The sequence below is a fragment of the Daphnia magna genome, linkage group LG5, assembly GCF_020631705.1.
Source record: "Daphnia magna isolate NIES linkage group LG5, ASM2063170v1.1, whole genome shotgun sequence".
Lineage (NCBI taxonomy): Eukaryota > Metazoa > Arthropoda > Branchiopoda > Diplostraca > Daphniidae > Daphnia > Daphnia magna.
Window position 1 is genome coordinate 4,639,579 of NC_059186.1, and position 14,364 is coordinate 4,653,942.

The following is a 14,364-nucleotide window of genomic DNA, read 5'->3' on the forward strand; positions in this document are numbered from 1 at the left end:
CATCGGCGGCAACTCGTGTCTTGCTCCTGTGAGCAAAACCACGAGTGCCCCCGAAGAGGAAGGATGTCGAGCCGGGCCCTGTGAAGATATCTCCAGTCTCGGAAGGAGAGGGGCGTACGGCAGGATACCAGGCGAGCCATGTCTTTCGACTTGTCTTCCAGGGAGAGGCCAGTGGCAACTACTCCCTGGTGGCTCTTGTCGGAAATTAGGTCCCTGGTATAGCGCTGCCGAGCTACTTTCCGAAGTCCGCGGACTGCCTTGACTGGGCTTACGGAGACGTCATCGGCGACAATTCTTAGATTTTCGTCGCCGGATACATCAATCCGCACTCCCAGTCGTTTGGCAGCTTGGCGGGCAAGAGTCCAAAGATTGGACCCTGCCTCCGCGTACCTCAGTCTGTAGAGCCCCCCATCCACGGATCCCGAAAGATATTCCCCAACTGGCAACACTCCTGGATGCTCGTTTCTGAACCCTCGCCGGATGGTGTCATGGAGCTGCTCTCGGCATATGTTCCTCACTGTAGGGTCTCTACAAGTGAGGAGCTGAGCAGCCCTGGCGATGGTCCAGATATCGGCATCATCAGTGAGGCGGCATGTTCCTAGGCCCCCAACCCGCCGGTCCGCGTAGAAAAACGGGACCGTTGCGTGATTGGGAAGGTTGCAAATGAGGCCTAGAAACTTCCTACACTCAGTGTCCAGTTGGGTAAGACAGTCTTTCAGGACCCGACCCGAAAATAATTTTTACGATAAACGCTTAGTTGAAACTAACCCTTTACTTTTTCAACAACCCATGCTTTGCTTTACAAAGCCATGCTCGGACATTTAATAGACCAGATGTTGTTGTATTTCTATTGTCTGGTTCCCGGTGTGACGGTAGAAGCCGCCGCCACCGCAGCCCTCTTCTTCTTCTTCTTCTTCTTCTTCTACTTCTTCTCCTTCTTCTGATAGCTGAAGCAAAAGCTTTGCTGTCGGAAAGCGTTATTAATTAAAAGTTAAGCGCTTTATTGAGTTTGTTGATGAACAGCGTAATTATTCCTTATGGTACAAGTAATATAAATAAGTCAGGATGGCCGAGCGGTCTAAGGCGCCAGACTCAAGGATAAAAACCTTACTTCTCCAAGAGAAGCATCAGAATTCTGGTCTTCAATGAAGGCGTGGGTTCAAATCCCACTCCTGACAGGTTTTTCTCTTGGAAGATGTACTTCCGGAGTAGATTTTTCATACGAGTCTCTTACAATAATAACAAGCGATGGTGGTATAGTGGTTAGCATGGTTGCCTTCCAAGCAATCGACCCGAGTTCGATTCTCGGTCATCGCAGCAAATTATTTATCTAATTTGGAAAATCATGAATATTTAGGAGTGAAGTCTGCCACCTGTTGTCTAAAATTACAGTCATGAGCAAGAATGAATTAAGTATGGAAAAAACTACAAGGAAAATGTCTGATTCCTAGGCTAGGTAGGCCAGGTCAGAAACATGAAGTATTAATGGAGATGAATATGATATATGCAATTAATGTGTTCCCAATACATGGCAAATTTTTTATGTTTATTCCCATACCGGGAATTGAACCCGGGCCTCCTGGGTGAGAGCCAGGTATCCTAACCACTAGACAATATGGGATTAGCGTTAATAATTTTTACGATAAACACTTATTTTCTTTATCTTTATCTTATTTTTCCCTTCCGGAAACCTCTCCATAAAAACTAACCACTAGACAATATGGGATTGGCATCATAATTTTTACGATAAACGCTTAGTTGAAACTAACCCTTTACTTTTTCAACAACCCATGCTTTGCTTTACAAAGCCATGCTCGGACATTTAATAGACCAGATGTTGTTGTATTTCTATTGTCTGGTTCCCGGTGTGACGGTAGAAGCCGCCGCCACCGCAGCCCTCTTCTTCTTCTTCTTCTTCTTCTTCTACTTCTTCTCCTTCTTCTGATAGCTGAAGCAAAAGCTTTGCTGTCGGAAAGCGTTATTAATTAAAAGTTAAGCGCTTTATTGAGTTTGTTGATGAACAGCGTAATTATTCCTTATGGTACAAGTAATATAAATAAGTCAGGATGGCCGAGCGGTCTAAGGCGCCAGACTCAAGGATAAAAACCTTACTTCTCCAAGAGAAGCATCAGAATTCTGGTCTTCAATGAAGGCGTGGGTTCAAATCCCACTCCTGACAGGTTTTTCTCTTGGAAGATGTACTTCCGGAGTAGATTTTTCATACGAGTCTCTTACAATAATAACAAGCGATGGTGGTATAGTGGTTAGTTTATGGAGGGGTTTCCGGAAGGGGAATAAACATGTATGGGGTGGGTGCATTTAAAAATATTCCTAAAATTACATAAATAAAATAAATGGGGAAGAGTCTACTAATCTACTGGGTATAGAGTTACTACGGGAAGAGGGGGGTTATCCTCAGCTTCGGGGTTTGGTGCACCATGATGGAAATGGGCACACACCATATCCATTGATCCCTGGATCGCTGCCAATCGGGCCTTGAATCGGAAGGCACCCCAGGATCTTCCGTTGATTCCAAGAATCGAACGGATTTCGTCGTTCCTGGGGTACCATGATCCAAGAGACCCGACAACCAGGGGGAGAATCCTCCCATGCGAAGAATATTTATCATATTTCCACTGGTAGGCATTCTCCATACTCCCTGGTTGGTCATAGCAGACCACGACGTCGACCATCACCCGGGAACCGGATAGTTGAAATTCAACATCTGGTCTTAACCTTTGCCCGGGGATGGCATTGTTGATCGTGACGTCGTGTCCCTGCTTGACTAGCAGCGACTCCAAGAGATCTTGGATGGCGTTGTGCCTCTTGGTGGCGAGCTGGAGACCTTCTTCACAGTGGTTAAGCACATGAAACCCGGTCTCGTTTTCCTTTCCGCATCGGCGGCAACTCGTGTCTTGCTCCTGTGAGCAAAACCACGAGTGCCCCCGAAGAGGAAGGATGTCGAGCCGGGCCCTGTGAAGATATCTCCAGTCTCGGAAGGAGAGGGGCGTACGGCAGGATACCAGGCGAGCCATGTCTTTCGACTTGTCTTCCAGGGAGAGGCCAGTGGCAACTACTCCCTGGTGGCTCTTGTCGGAAATTAGGTCCCTGGTATAGCGCTGCCGAGCTACTTTCCGAAGTCCGCGGACTGCCTTGACTGGGCTTACGGAGACGTCATCGGCGACAATTCTTAGATTTTCATCGCCGGATACATCAATCCGCACTCCCAGTCGTTTGGCAGCTTGGCGGGCAAGAGTCCAAAGATTGGACCCTGCCTCCGCGTACCTCAGTCTGTAGAGCCCCCCATCCACGGATCCCGAAAGATATTCCCCAACTGGCAACACTCCTGGATGCTCGTTTCTGAACCCTCGCCGGATGGTGTCATGGAGCTGCTCTCGGCATATGTTCCTCACTGTAGGGTCTCTACAAGTGAGGAGCTGAGCAGCCCTGGCGATGGTCCAGATATCGGCATCATCAGTGAGGCGGCATGTTCCTAGGCCCCCAACCCGCCGGTCCGCGTAGAAAAACGGGACCGTTGCGTGATTGGGAAGGTTGCAAATAAGGCCTAGAAACTTCCTACACTCAGTGTCCAGTTGGGTAAGACAGTCTTTCAGGACCCGACCCGAAAATAATTTTTACGATAAACGCTTAGTTGAAACTAACCCTTTACTTTTTCAACAACCCATGCTTTGCTTTACAAAGCCATGCTCGGACATTTAATAGACCAGATGTTGTTGTATTTCTATTGTCTGGTTCCCGGTGTGACGGTAGAAGCCGCCGCCACCGCAGCCCTCTTCTTCTTCTTCTTCTTCTTCTTCTACTTCTTCTCCTTCTTCTGATAGCTGAAGCAAAAGCTTTGCTGTCGGAAAGCGTTATTAATTAAAAGTTAAGCGCTTTATTGAGTTTGTTGATGAACAGCGTAATTATTCCTTATGGTACAAGTAATATAAATAAGTCAGGATGGCCGAGCGGTCTAAGGCGCCAGACTCAAGGATAAAAACCTTACTTCTCCAAGAGAAGCATCAGAATTCTGGTCTTCAATGAAGGCGTGGGTTCAAATCCCACTCCTGACAGGTTTTCTCTCTTGGAAGATGTACTTCCGGAGTAGATTTTTCATACGAGTCTCTTACAATAATAACAAGCGATGGTGGTATAGTGGTTAGCATGGTTGCCTTCCAAGCAATCGACCCGAGTTCGATTCTCGGTCATCGCAGCAAATTATTTATCTAATTTGGAAAATCATGAATATTTAGGAGTGAAGTCTGCCACCTGTTGTCTAAAATTACAGTCATGAGCAAGAATGAATTAAGTATGGAAAAAACTACAAGGAAAATGTCTGATTCCTAGGCTAGGTAGGCCAGGTCAGAAACATGAAGTATTAATGGAGATGAATATGATATATGCAATTAATGTGTTCCCAATACATGGCAAATTTTTTATTCCCATACCGGGAATTGAACCCGGGCCTCCTGGGTGAGAGCCAGGTATCCTAACCACTAGACAATATGGGATTAGCGTTAATAATTTTTACGATAAACACTTATTTTCTTTATCTTTATCTTATTTTTCCCTTCCGGAAACCTCTCCATAAAAACTAACCACTAGACAATTAGGGATTGGCATCATAATTTTTACGATAAACGCTTAGTTGAAACTAACCCTTTACTTTTTCAACAACCCATGCTTTGCTTTACAAAGCCATGCTCGGACATTTAATAGACCAGATGTTGTTGTATTTCTATTGTCTGGTTCCCGGTGTGACGGTAGAAGCCGCCACCACCGCAGCCATCTTCTTCTTCTTCTTCTTCTTCTTCTACTTCTTCTCCTTCTTCTGATAGCTGAAGCAAAAGCTTTGCTGTCGGAAAGCGTTATTAATTAAAAGTTAAGCGCTTTATTGAGTTTGTTGATGAACAGCGTAATTATTCCTTATGGTACAAGTAATATAAATAAGTCAGGATGGCCGAGCGGTCTAAGGCGCCAGACTCAAGGATAAAAACCTTACTTCTCCAAGAGAAGCATCAGAATTCTGGTCTTCAATGAAGGCGTGGGTTCAAATCCCACTCCTGACAGGTTTTTCTCTTGGAAGATGTACTTCCGGAGTAGATTTTTCATACGAGTCTCTTACAATAATAACAAGCGATGGTGGTATAGTGGTTAGTTTATGGAGGGGTTTCCGGAAGGGGAATAAACATGTATGGGGTGGGTGCATTTAAAAATATTCCTAAAATTACATAAATAAAATAAATGGGGAAGAGTCTACTAATCTACTGGGTATAGAGTTACTACGGGAAGAGGGGGGTTATCCTCAGCTTCGGGGTTTGGTGCACCATGATGGAAATGGGCACACACCATATCCATTGATCCCTGGATCGCTGCCAATCGGGCCTTGAATCGGAAGGCACCCCAGGATCTTCCGTTGATTCCAAGAATCGAACGGATTTCGTCGTTCCTGGGGTACCATGATCCAAGAGACCCGACAACCAGGGGGAGAATCCTCCCATGCGAAGAATATTTATCATATTTCCGCTGGTAGGCATTCTCCATACTCCCTGGTTGGTCATAGCAGACCACGACGTCGACCATCACCCGGGAACCGGATAGTTGAAATTCAACATCTGGTCTTAACCTTTGCCCGGGGATGGCATTGTTGATCGTGACGTCGTGTCCCTGCTTGACTAGCAGCGACTCCAAGAGATCTTGGATGGTGTTGTGCCTCTTGGTGGCGAGCTGGAGACCTTCTTCACAGTGGTTAAGCACATGAAACCCGGTCTCGTTTTCCTTTCCGCATCGGCGGCAACTCGTGTCTTGCTCCTGTGAGCAAAACCACGAGTGCCCCCGAAGAGGAAGGATGTCGAGCCGGGCCCTGTGAAGATATCTCCAGTCTCGGAAGGAGAGGGGCGTACGGCAGGATACCAGGCGAGCCATGTCTTTCGACTTGTCTTCCAGGGAGAGGCCAGTGGCAACTACTCCCTGGTGGCTCTTGTCGGAAATTAGGTCCCTGGTATAGCGCTGCCGAGCTACTTTCCGAAGTCCGCGGACTGCCTTGACTGGGCTTACGGAGACGTCATCGGCGACAATTCTTAGATTTTCGTCGCCGGATACATCAATCCGCACTCCCAGTCGTTTGGCAGCTTGGCGGGCAAGAGTCCAAAGATTGGACCCTGCCTCCGCGTACCTCAGTCTGTAGAGCCCCCCATCCACGGATCCCGAAAGATATTCCCCAACTGGCAACACTCCTGGATGCTCGTTTCTGAACCCTCGCCGGATGGTGTCATGGAGCTGCTCTCGGCATATGTTCCTCACTGTAGGGTCTCTACAAGTGAGGAGCTGAGCAGCCCTGGCGATGGTCCAGATATCGGCATCATCAGTGAGGCGGCATGTTCCTAGGCCCCCAACCCGCCGGTCCGCGTAGAAAAACGGGACCGTTGCGTGATTGGGAAGGTTGCAAATAAGGCCTAGAAACTTCCTACACTCAGTGTCCAGTTGGGTAAGACAGTCTTTCAGGACCCGACCCGAAAATAATTTTTACGATAAACGCTTAGTTGAAACTAACCCTTTACTTTTTCAACAACCCATGCTTTGCTTTACAAAGCCATGCTCGGACATTTAATAGACCAGATGTTGTTGTATTTCTATTGTCTGGTTCCCGGTGTGACGGTAGAAGCCGCCGCCACCGCAGCCCTCTTCTTCTTCTTCTTCTTCTTCTTCTACTTCTTCTCCTTCTTCTGATAGCTGAAGCAAAAGCTTTGCTGTCGGAAAGCGTTATTAATTAAAAGTTAAGCGCTTTATTGAGTTTGTTGATGAACAGCGTAATTATTCCTTATGGTACAAGTAATATAAATAAGTCAGGATGGCCGAGCGGTCTAAGGCGCCAGACTCAAGGATAAAAACCTTACTTCTCCAAGAGAAGCATCAGAATTCTGGTCTTCAATGAAGGCGTGGGTTCAAATCCCACTCCTGACAGGTTTTTCTCTTGGAAGATGTACTTCCGGAGTAGATTTTTCATACGAGTCTCTTACAATAATAACAAGCGATGGTGGTATAGTGGTTAGCATGGTTGCCTTCCAAGCAATCGACCCGAGTTCGATTCTCGGTCATCGCAGCAAATTATTTATCTAATTTGGAAAATCATGAATATTTAGGAGTGAAGTCTGCCACCTGTTGTCTAAAATTACAGTCATGAGCAAGAATGAATTAAGTATGGAAAAAACTACAAGGAAAATGTCTGATTCCTAGGCTAGGTAGGCCAGGTCAGAAACATGAAGTATTAATGGAGATGAATATGATATATGCAATTAATGTGTTCCCAATACATGGCAAATTTTTTATGTTTATTCCCATACCGGGAATTGAACCCGGGCCTCCTGGGTGAGAGCCAGGTATCCTAACCACTAGACAATATGGGATTAGCGTTAATAATTTTTACGATAAACACTTATTTTCTTTATCTTTATCTTATTTTTCCCTTCCGGAAACCTCTCCATAAAAACTAACCACTAGACAATATGGGATTGGCATCATAATTTTTACGATAAACGCTTAGTTGAAACTAACCCTTTACTTTTTCAACAACCCATGCTTTGCTTTACAAAGCCATGCTCGGACATTTAATAGACCAGATGTTGTTGTATTTCTATTGTCTGGTTCCCGGTGTGACGGTAGAAGCCGCCGCCACCGCAGCCCTCTTCTTCTTCTTCTTCTTCTTCTTCTACTTCTTCTCCTTCTTCTGATAGCTGAAGCAAAAGCTTTGCTGTCGGAAAGCGTTATTAATTAAAAGTTAAGCGCTTTATTGAGTTTGTTGATGAACAGCGTAATTATTCCTTATGGTACAAGTAATATAAATAAGTCAGGATGGCCGAGCGGTCTAAGGCGCCAGACTCAAGGATAAAAACCTTACTTCTCCAAGAGAAGCATCAGAATTCTGGTCTTCAATGAAGGCGTGGGTTCAAATCCCACTCCTGACAGGTTTTTCTCTTGGAAGATGTACTTCCGGAGTAGATTTTTCATACGAGTCTCTTACAATAATAACAAGCGATGGTGGTATAGTGGTTAGCATGGTTGCCTTCCAAGCAATCGACCCGAGTTCGATTCTCGGTCATCGCAGCAAATTATTTATCTAATTTGGAAAATCATGAATATTTAGGAGTGAAGTCTGCCACCTGTTGTCTAAAATTACAGTCATGAGCAAGAATGAATTAAGTATGGAAAAAACTACAAGGAAAATGTCTGATTCCTAGGCTAGGTAGGCCAGGTCAGAAACATGAAGTATTAATGGAGATGAATATGATATATGCAATTAATGTGTTCCCAATACATGGCAAATTTTTTATGTTTATTCCCATACCGGGAATTGAACCCGGGCCTCCTGGGTGAGAGCCAGGTATCCTAACCACTAGACAATATGGGATTAGCGTTAATAATTTTTACGATAAACACTTATTTTCTTTATCTTTATCTTATTTTTCCCTTCCGGAAACCTCTCCATAAAAACTAACCACTAGACAATATGGGATTGGCATCATAATTTTTACGATAAACGCTTAGTTGAAACTAACCCTTTACTTTTTCAACAACCCATGCTTTGCTTTACAAAGCCATGCTCGGACATTTAATAGACCAGATGTTGTTGTATTTCTATTGTCTGGTTCCCGGTGTGACGGTAGAAGCCGCCGCCACCGCAGCCCTCTTCTTCTTCTTCTTCTTCTTCTTCTACTTCTTCTCCTTCTTCTGATAGCTGAAGCAAAAGCTTTGCTGTCGGAAAGCGTTATTAATTAAAAGTTAAGCGCTTTATTGAGTTTGTTGATGAACAGCGTAATTATTCCTTATGGTACAAGTAATATAAATAAGTCAGGATGGCCGAGCGGTCTAAGGCGCCAGACTCAAGGATAAAAACCTTACTTCTCCAAGAGAAGCATCAGAATTCTGGTCTTCAATGAAGGCGTGGGTTCAAATCCCACTCCTGACAGGTTTTTCTCTTGGAAGATGTACTTCCGGAGTAGATTTTTCATACGAGTCTCTTACAATAATAACAAGCGATGGTGGTATAGTGGTTAGCATGGTTGCCTTCCAAGCAATCGACCCGAGTTCGATTCTCGGTCATCGCAGCAAATTATTTATCTAATTTGGAAAATCATGAATATTTAGGAGTGAAGTCTGCCACCTGTTGTCTAAAATTACAGTCATGAGCAAGAATGAATTAAGTATGGAAAAAACTACAAGGAAAATGTCTGATTCCTAGGCTAGGTAGGCCAGGTCAGAAACATGAAGTATTAATGGAGATGAATATGATATATGCAATTAATGTGTTCCCAATACATGGCAAATTTTTTATGTTTATTCCCATACCGGGAATTGAACCCGGGCCTCCTGGGTGAGAGCCAGGTATCCTAACCACTAGACAATATGGGATTAGCGTTAATAATTTTTACGATAAACACTTATTTTCTTTATCTTTATCTTATTTTTCCCTTCCGGAAACCTCTCCATAAAAACTAACCACTAGACAATATGGGATTGGCATCATAATTTTTACGATAAACGCTTAGTTGAAACTAACCCTTTACTTTTTCAACAACCCATGCTTTGCTTTACAAAGCCATGCTCGGACATTTAATAGACCAGATGTTGTTGTATTTCTATTGTCTGGTTCCCGGTGTGACGGTAGAAGCCGCCGCCACCGCAGCCCTCTTCTTCTTCTTCTTCTTCTTCTTCTACTTCTTCTCCTTCTTCTGATAGCTGAAGCAAAAGCTTTGCTGTCGGAAAGCGTTATTAATTAAAAGTTAAGCGCTTTATTGAGTTTGTTGATGAACAGCGTAATTATTCCTTATGGTACAAGTAATATAAATAAGTCAGGATGGCCGAGCGGTCTAAGGCGCCAGACTCAAGGATAAAAACCTTACTTCTCCAAGAGAAGCATCAGAATTCTGGTCTTCAATGAAGGCGTGGGTTCAAATCCCACTCCTGACAGGTTTTTCTCTTGGAAGATGTACTTCCGGAGTAGATTTTTCATACGAGTCTCTTACAATAATAACAAGCGATGGTGGTATAGTGGTTAGTTTATGGAGGGGTTTCCGGAAGGGGAATAAACATGTATGGGGTGGGTGCATTTAAAAATATTCCTAAAATTACATAAATAAAATAAATGGGGAAGAGTCTACTAATCTACTGGGTATAGAGTTACTACGGGAAGAGGGGGGTTATCCTCAGCTTCGGGGTTTGGTGCACCATGATGGAAATGGGCACACACCATATCCATTGATCCCTGGATCGCTGCCAATCGGGCCTTGAATCGGAAGGCACCCCAGGATCTTCCGTTGATTCCAAGAATCGAACGGATTTCGTCGTTCCTGGGGTACCATGATCCAAGAGACCCGACAACCAGGGGGAGAATCCTCCCATGCGAAGAATATTTATCATATTTCCACTGGTAGGCATTCTCCATACTCCCTGGTTGGTCATAGCAGACCACGACGTCGACCATCACCCGGGAACCGGATAGTTGAAATTCAACATCTGGTCTTAACCTTTGCCCGGGGATGGCATTGTTGATCGTGACGTCGTGTCCCTGCTTGACTAGCAGCGACTCCAAGAGATCTTGGATGGTGTTGTGCCTCTTGGTGGCGAGCTGGAGACCTTCTTCACAGTGGTTAAGCACATGAAACCCGGTCTCGTTTTCCTTTCCGCATCGGCGGCAACTCGTGTCTTGCTCCTGTGAGCAAAACCACGAGTGCCCCCGAAGAGGAAGGATGTCGAGCCGGGCCCTGTGAAGATATCTCCAGTCTCGGAAGGAGAGGGGCGTACGGCAGGATACCAGGCGAGCCATGTCTTTCGACTTGTCTTCCAGGGAGAGGCCAGTGGCAACTACTCCCTGGTGGCTCTTGTCGGAAATTAGGTCCCTGGTATAGCGCTGCCGAGCTACTTTCCGAAGTCCGCGGACTGCCTTGACTGGGCTTACGGAGACGTCATCGGCGACAATTCTTAGATTTTCATCGCCGGATACATCAATCCGCACTCCCAGTCGTTTGGCAGCTTGGCGGGCAAGAGTCCAAAGATTGGACCCTGCCTCCGCGTACCTCAGTCTGTAGAGCCCCCCATCCACGGATCCCGAAAGATATTCCCCAACTGGCAACACTCCTGGATGCTCGTTTCTGAACCCTCGCCGGATGGTGTCATGGAGCTGCTCTCGGCATATGTTCCTCACTGTAGGGTCTCTACAAGTGAGGAGCTGAGCAGCCCTGGCGATGGTCCAGATATCGGCATCATCAGTGAGGCGGCATGTTCCTAGGCCCCCAACCCGCCGGTCCGCGTAGAAAAACGGGACCGTTGCGTGATTGGGAAGGTTGCAAATAAGGCCTAGAAACTTCCTACACTCAGTGTCCAGTTGGGTAAGACAGTCTTTCAGGACCCGACCCGAAAATAATTTTTACGATAAACGCTTAGTTGAAACTAACCCTTTACTTTTTCAACAACCCATGCTTTGCTTTACAAAGCCATGCTCGGACATTTAATAGACCAGATGTTGTTGTATTTCTATTGTCTGGTTCCCGGTGTGACGGTAGAAGCCGCCGCCACCGCAGCCCTCTTCTTCTTCTTCTTCTTCTTCTTCTACTTCTTCTCCTTCTTCTGATAGCTGAAGCAAAAGCTTTGCTGTCGGAAAGCGTTATTAATTAAAAGTTAAGCGCTTTATTGAGTTTGTTGATGAACAGCGTAATTATTCCTTATGGTACAAGTAATATAAATAAGTCAGGATGGCCGAGCGGTCTAAGGCGCCAGACTCAAGGATAAAAACCTTACTTCTCCAAGAGAAGCATCAGAATTCTGGTCTTCAATGAAGGCGTGGGTTCAAATCCCACTCCTGACAGGTTTTTCTCTTGGAAGATGTACTTCCGGAGTAGATTTTTCATACGAGTCTCTTACAATAATAACAAGCGATGGTGGTATAGTGGTTAGCATGGTTGCCTTCCAAGCAATCGACCCGAGTTCGATTCTCGGTCATCGCAGCAAATTATTTATCTAATTTGGAAAATCATGAATATTTAGGAGTGAAGTCTGCCACCTGTTGTCTAAAATTACAGTCATGAGCAAGAATGAATTAAGTATGGAAAAAACTACAAGGAAAATGTCTGATTCCTAGGCTAGGTAGGCCAGGTCAGAAACATGAAGTATTAATGGAGATGAATATGATATATGCAATTAATGTGTTCCCAATACATGGCAAATTTTTTATTCCCATACCGGGAATTGAACCCGGGCCTCCTGGGTGAGAGCCAGGTATCCTAACCACTAGACAATATGGGATTAGCGTTAATAATTTTTACGATAAACACTTATTTTCTTTATCTTTATCTTATTTTTCCCTTCCGGAAACCTCTCCATAAAAACTAACCACTAGACAATTAGGGATTGGCATCATAATTTTTACGATAAACGCTTAGTTGAAACTAACCCTTTACTTTTTCAACAACCCATGCTTTGCTTTACAAAGCCATGCTCGGACATTTAATAGACCAGATGTTGTTGTATTTCTATTGTCTGGTTCCCGGTGTGACGGTAGAAGCCGCCACCACCGCAGCCATCTTCTTCTTCTTCTTCTTCTTCTTCTACTTCTTCTTCTTCTTCTGATAGCTGAAGCAAAAGCTTTGCTGTCGGAAAGCGTTATTAATTAAAAGTTAAGCGCTTTATTGAGTTTGTTGATGAACAGCGTAATTATTCCTTATGGTACAAGTAATATAAATAAGTCAGGATGGCCGAGCGGTCTAAGGCGCCAGACTCAAGGATAAAAACCTTACTTCTCCAAGAGAAGCATCAGAATTCTGGTCTTCAATGAAGGCGTGGGTTCAAATCCCACTCCTGACAGGTTTTTCTCTTGGAAGATGTACTTCCGGAGTAGATTTTTCATACGAGTCTCTTACAATAATAACAAGCGATGGTGGTATAGTGGTTAGTTTATGGAGGGGTTTCCGGAAGGGGAATAAACATGTATGGGGTGGGTGCATTTAAAAATATTCCTAAAATTACATAAATAAAATAAATGGGGAAGAGTCTACTAATCTACTGGGTATAGAGTTACTACGGGAAGAGGGGGGTTATCCTCAGCTTCGGGGTTTGGTGCACCATGATGGAAATGGGCACACACCATATCCATTGATCCCTGGATCGCTGCCAATCGGGCCTTGAATCGGAAGGCACCCCAGGATCTTCCGTTGATTCCAAGAATCGAACGGATTTCGTCGTTCCTGGGGTACCATGATCCAAGAGACCCGACAACCAGGGGGAGAATCCTCCCATGCGAAGAATATTTATCATATTTCCGCTGGTAGGCATTCTCCATACTCCCTGGTTGGTCATAGCAGACCACGACGTCGACCATCACCCGGGAACCGGATAGTTGAAATTCAACATCTGGTCTTAACCTTTGCCCGGGGATGGCATTGTTGATCGTGACGTCGTGTCCCTGCTTGACTAGCAGCGACTCCAAGAGATCTTGGATGGTGTTGTGCCTCTTGGTGGCGAGCTGGAGACCTTCTTCACAGTGGTTAAGCACATGAAACCCGGTCTCGTTTTCCTTTCCGCATCGGCGGCAACTCGTGTCTTGCTCCTGTGAGCAAAACCACGAGTGCCCCCGAAGAGGAAGGATGTCGAGCCGGGCCCTGTGAAGATATCTCCAGTCTCGGAAGGAGAGGGGCGTACGGCAGGATACCAGGCGAGCCATGTCTTTCGACTTGTCTTCCAGGGAGAGGCCAGTGGCAACTACTCCCTGGTGGCTCTTGTCGGAAATTAGGTCCCTGGTATAGCGCTGCCGAGCTACTTTCCGAAGTCCGCGGACTGCCTTGACTGGGCTTACGGAGACGTCATCGGCGACAATTCTTAGATTTTCGTCGCCGGATACATCAATCCGCACTCCCAGTCGTTTGGCAGCTTGGCGGGCAAGAGTCCAAAGATTGGACCCTGCCTCCGCGTACCTCAGTCTGTAGAGCCCCCCATCCACGGATCCCGAAAGATATTCCCCAACTGGCAACACTCCTGGATGCTCGTTTCTGAACCCTCGCCGGATGGTGTCATGGAGCTGCTCTCGGCATATGTTCCTCACTGTAGGGTCTCTACAAGTGAGGAGCTGAGCAGCCCTGGCGATGGTCCAGATATCGGCATCATCAGTGAGGCGGCATGTTCCTAGGCCCCCAACCCGCCGGTCCGCGTAGAAAAACGGGACCGTTGCGTGATTGGGAAGGTTGCAAATAAGGCCTAGAAACTTCCTACACTCAGTGTCCAGTTGGGTAAGACAGTCTTTCAGGACCCGACCCGAAAATAATTTTTACGATAAACGCTTAGTTGAAACTAACCCTTTACTTTTTCAACAACCCATGC

General features: G+C 45.6%; 22 non-coding genes across 22 annotated transcripts; 16 read left to right on the forward strand and 6 right to left on the reverse strand.

Annotated features, from left to right (window-relative positions):
* Positions 1–1,059: 1,059 nt before the first annotated feature.
* Positions 1,060–1,178, forward strand: Trnal-caa. Its single transcript has 2 exons — positions 1,060–1,097; positions 1,134–1,178. It is a non-coding gene; the product is annotated as a tRNA-Leu (tRNA).
* Positions 1,179–1,245: 67 nt separating this feature from the next.
* On the forward strand, positions 1,246–1,317 carry Trnag-ucc. Its single transcript has one exon. It is a non-coding gene; the product is annotated as a tRNA-Gly (tRNA).
* A 232-nt stretch (positions 1,318–1,549) lies between these two features.
* Positions 1,550–1,621, reverse strand: Trnae-cuc. The gene has a single exon. It is a non-coding gene; the product is annotated as a tRNA-Glu (tRNA).
* Positions 1,622–2,060: 439 nt separating this feature from the next.
* On the forward strand, positions 2,061–2,179 carry Trnal-caa. The gene is made up of 2 exons: positions 2,061–2,098; positions 2,135–2,179. It is a non-coding gene; the product is annotated as a tRNA-Leu (tRNA).
* A 1,775-nt stretch (positions 2,180–3,954) lies between these two features.
* On the forward strand, positions 3,955–4,073 carry Trnal-caa. Its single transcript has 2 exons — positions 3,955–3,992; positions 4,029–4,073. It is a non-coding gene; the product is annotated as a tRNA-Leu (tRNA).
* A 68-nt stretch (positions 4,074–4,141) lies between these two features.
* Positions 4,142–4,213, forward strand: Trnag-ucc. The gene has a single exon. It is a non-coding gene; the product is annotated as a tRNA-Gly (tRNA).
* A 226-nt stretch (positions 4,214–4,439) lies between these two features.
* Trnae-cuc lies at positions 4,440–4,511 on the reverse strand. The gene has a single exon. It is a non-coding gene; the product is annotated as a tRNA-Glu (tRNA).
* Positions 4,512–4,950: 439 nt separating this feature from the next.
* Trnal-caa lies at positions 4,951–5,069 on the forward strand. Its single transcript has 2 exons — positions 4,951–4,988; positions 5,025–5,069. It is a non-coding gene; the product is annotated as a tRNA-Leu (tRNA).
* Positions 5,070–6,844: 1,775 nt separating this feature from the next.
* On the forward strand, positions 6,845–6,963 carry Trnal-caa. The gene is made up of 2 exons: positions 6,845–6,882; positions 6,919–6,963. It is a non-coding gene; the product is annotated as a tRNA-Leu (tRNA).
* A 67-nt stretch (positions 6,964–7,030) lies between these two features.
* Trnag-ucc lies at positions 7,031–7,102 on the forward strand. The gene has a single exon. It is a non-coding gene; the product is annotated as a tRNA-Gly (tRNA).
* Positions 7,103–7,334: 232 nt separating this feature from the next.
* Trnae-cuc lies at positions 7,335–7,406 on the reverse strand. The gene has a single exon. It is a non-coding gene; the product is annotated as a tRNA-Glu (tRNA).
* A 439-nt stretch (positions 7,407–7,845) lies between these two features.
* On the forward strand, positions 7,846–7,964 carry Trnal-caa. Its single transcript has 2 exons — positions 7,846–7,883; positions 7,920–7,964. It is a non-coding gene; the product is annotated as a tRNA-Leu (tRNA).
* A 67-nt stretch (positions 7,965–8,031) lies between these two features.
* Trnag-ucc lies at positions 8,032–8,103 on the forward strand. The gene has a single exon. It is a non-coding gene; the product is annotated as a tRNA-Gly (tRNA).
* Positions 8,104–8,335: 232 nt separating this feature from the next.
* Trnae-cuc lies at positions 8,336–8,407 on the reverse strand. Its single transcript has one exon. It is a non-coding gene; the product is annotated as a tRNA-Glu (tRNA).
* A 439-nt stretch (positions 8,408–8,846) lies between these two features.
* Positions 8,847–8,965, forward strand: Trnal-caa. The gene is made up of 2 exons: positions 8,847–8,884; positions 8,921–8,965. It is a non-coding gene; the product is annotated as a tRNA-Leu (tRNA).
* Positions 8,966–9,032: 67 nt separating this feature from the next.
* Trnag-ucc lies at positions 9,033–9,104 on the forward strand. Its single transcript has one exon. It is a non-coding gene; the product is annotated as a tRNA-Gly (tRNA).
* Positions 9,105–9,336: 232 nt separating this feature from the next.
* Trnae-cuc lies at positions 9,337–9,408 on the reverse strand. The gene has a single exon. It is a non-coding gene; the product is annotated as a tRNA-Glu (tRNA).
* A 439-nt stretch (positions 9,409–9,847) lies between these two features.
* On the forward strand, positions 9,848–9,966 carry Trnal-caa. The gene is made up of 2 exons: positions 9,848–9,885; positions 9,922–9,966. It is a non-coding gene; the product is annotated as a tRNA-Leu (tRNA).
* A 1,775-nt stretch (positions 9,967–11,741) lies between these two features.
* Trnal-caa lies at positions 11,742–11,860 on the forward strand. Its single transcript has 2 exons — positions 11,742–11,779; positions 11,816–11,860. It is a non-coding gene; the product is annotated as a tRNA-Leu (tRNA).
* A 67-nt stretch (positions 11,861–11,927) lies between these two features.
* Trnag-ucc lies at positions 11,928–11,999 on the forward strand. The gene has a single exon. It is a non-coding gene; the product is annotated as a tRNA-Gly (tRNA).
* A 226-nt stretch (positions 12,000–12,225) lies between these two features.
* Trnae-cuc lies at positions 12,226–12,297 on the reverse strand. The gene has a single exon. It is a non-coding gene; the product is annotated as a tRNA-Glu (tRNA).
* A 439-nt stretch (positions 12,298–12,736) lies between these two features.
* On the forward strand, positions 12,737–12,855 carry Trnal-caa. The gene is made up of 2 exons: positions 12,737–12,774; positions 12,811–12,855. It is a non-coding gene; the product is annotated as a tRNA-Leu (tRNA).
* Positions 12,856–14,364: the final 1,509 nt, after the last annotated feature.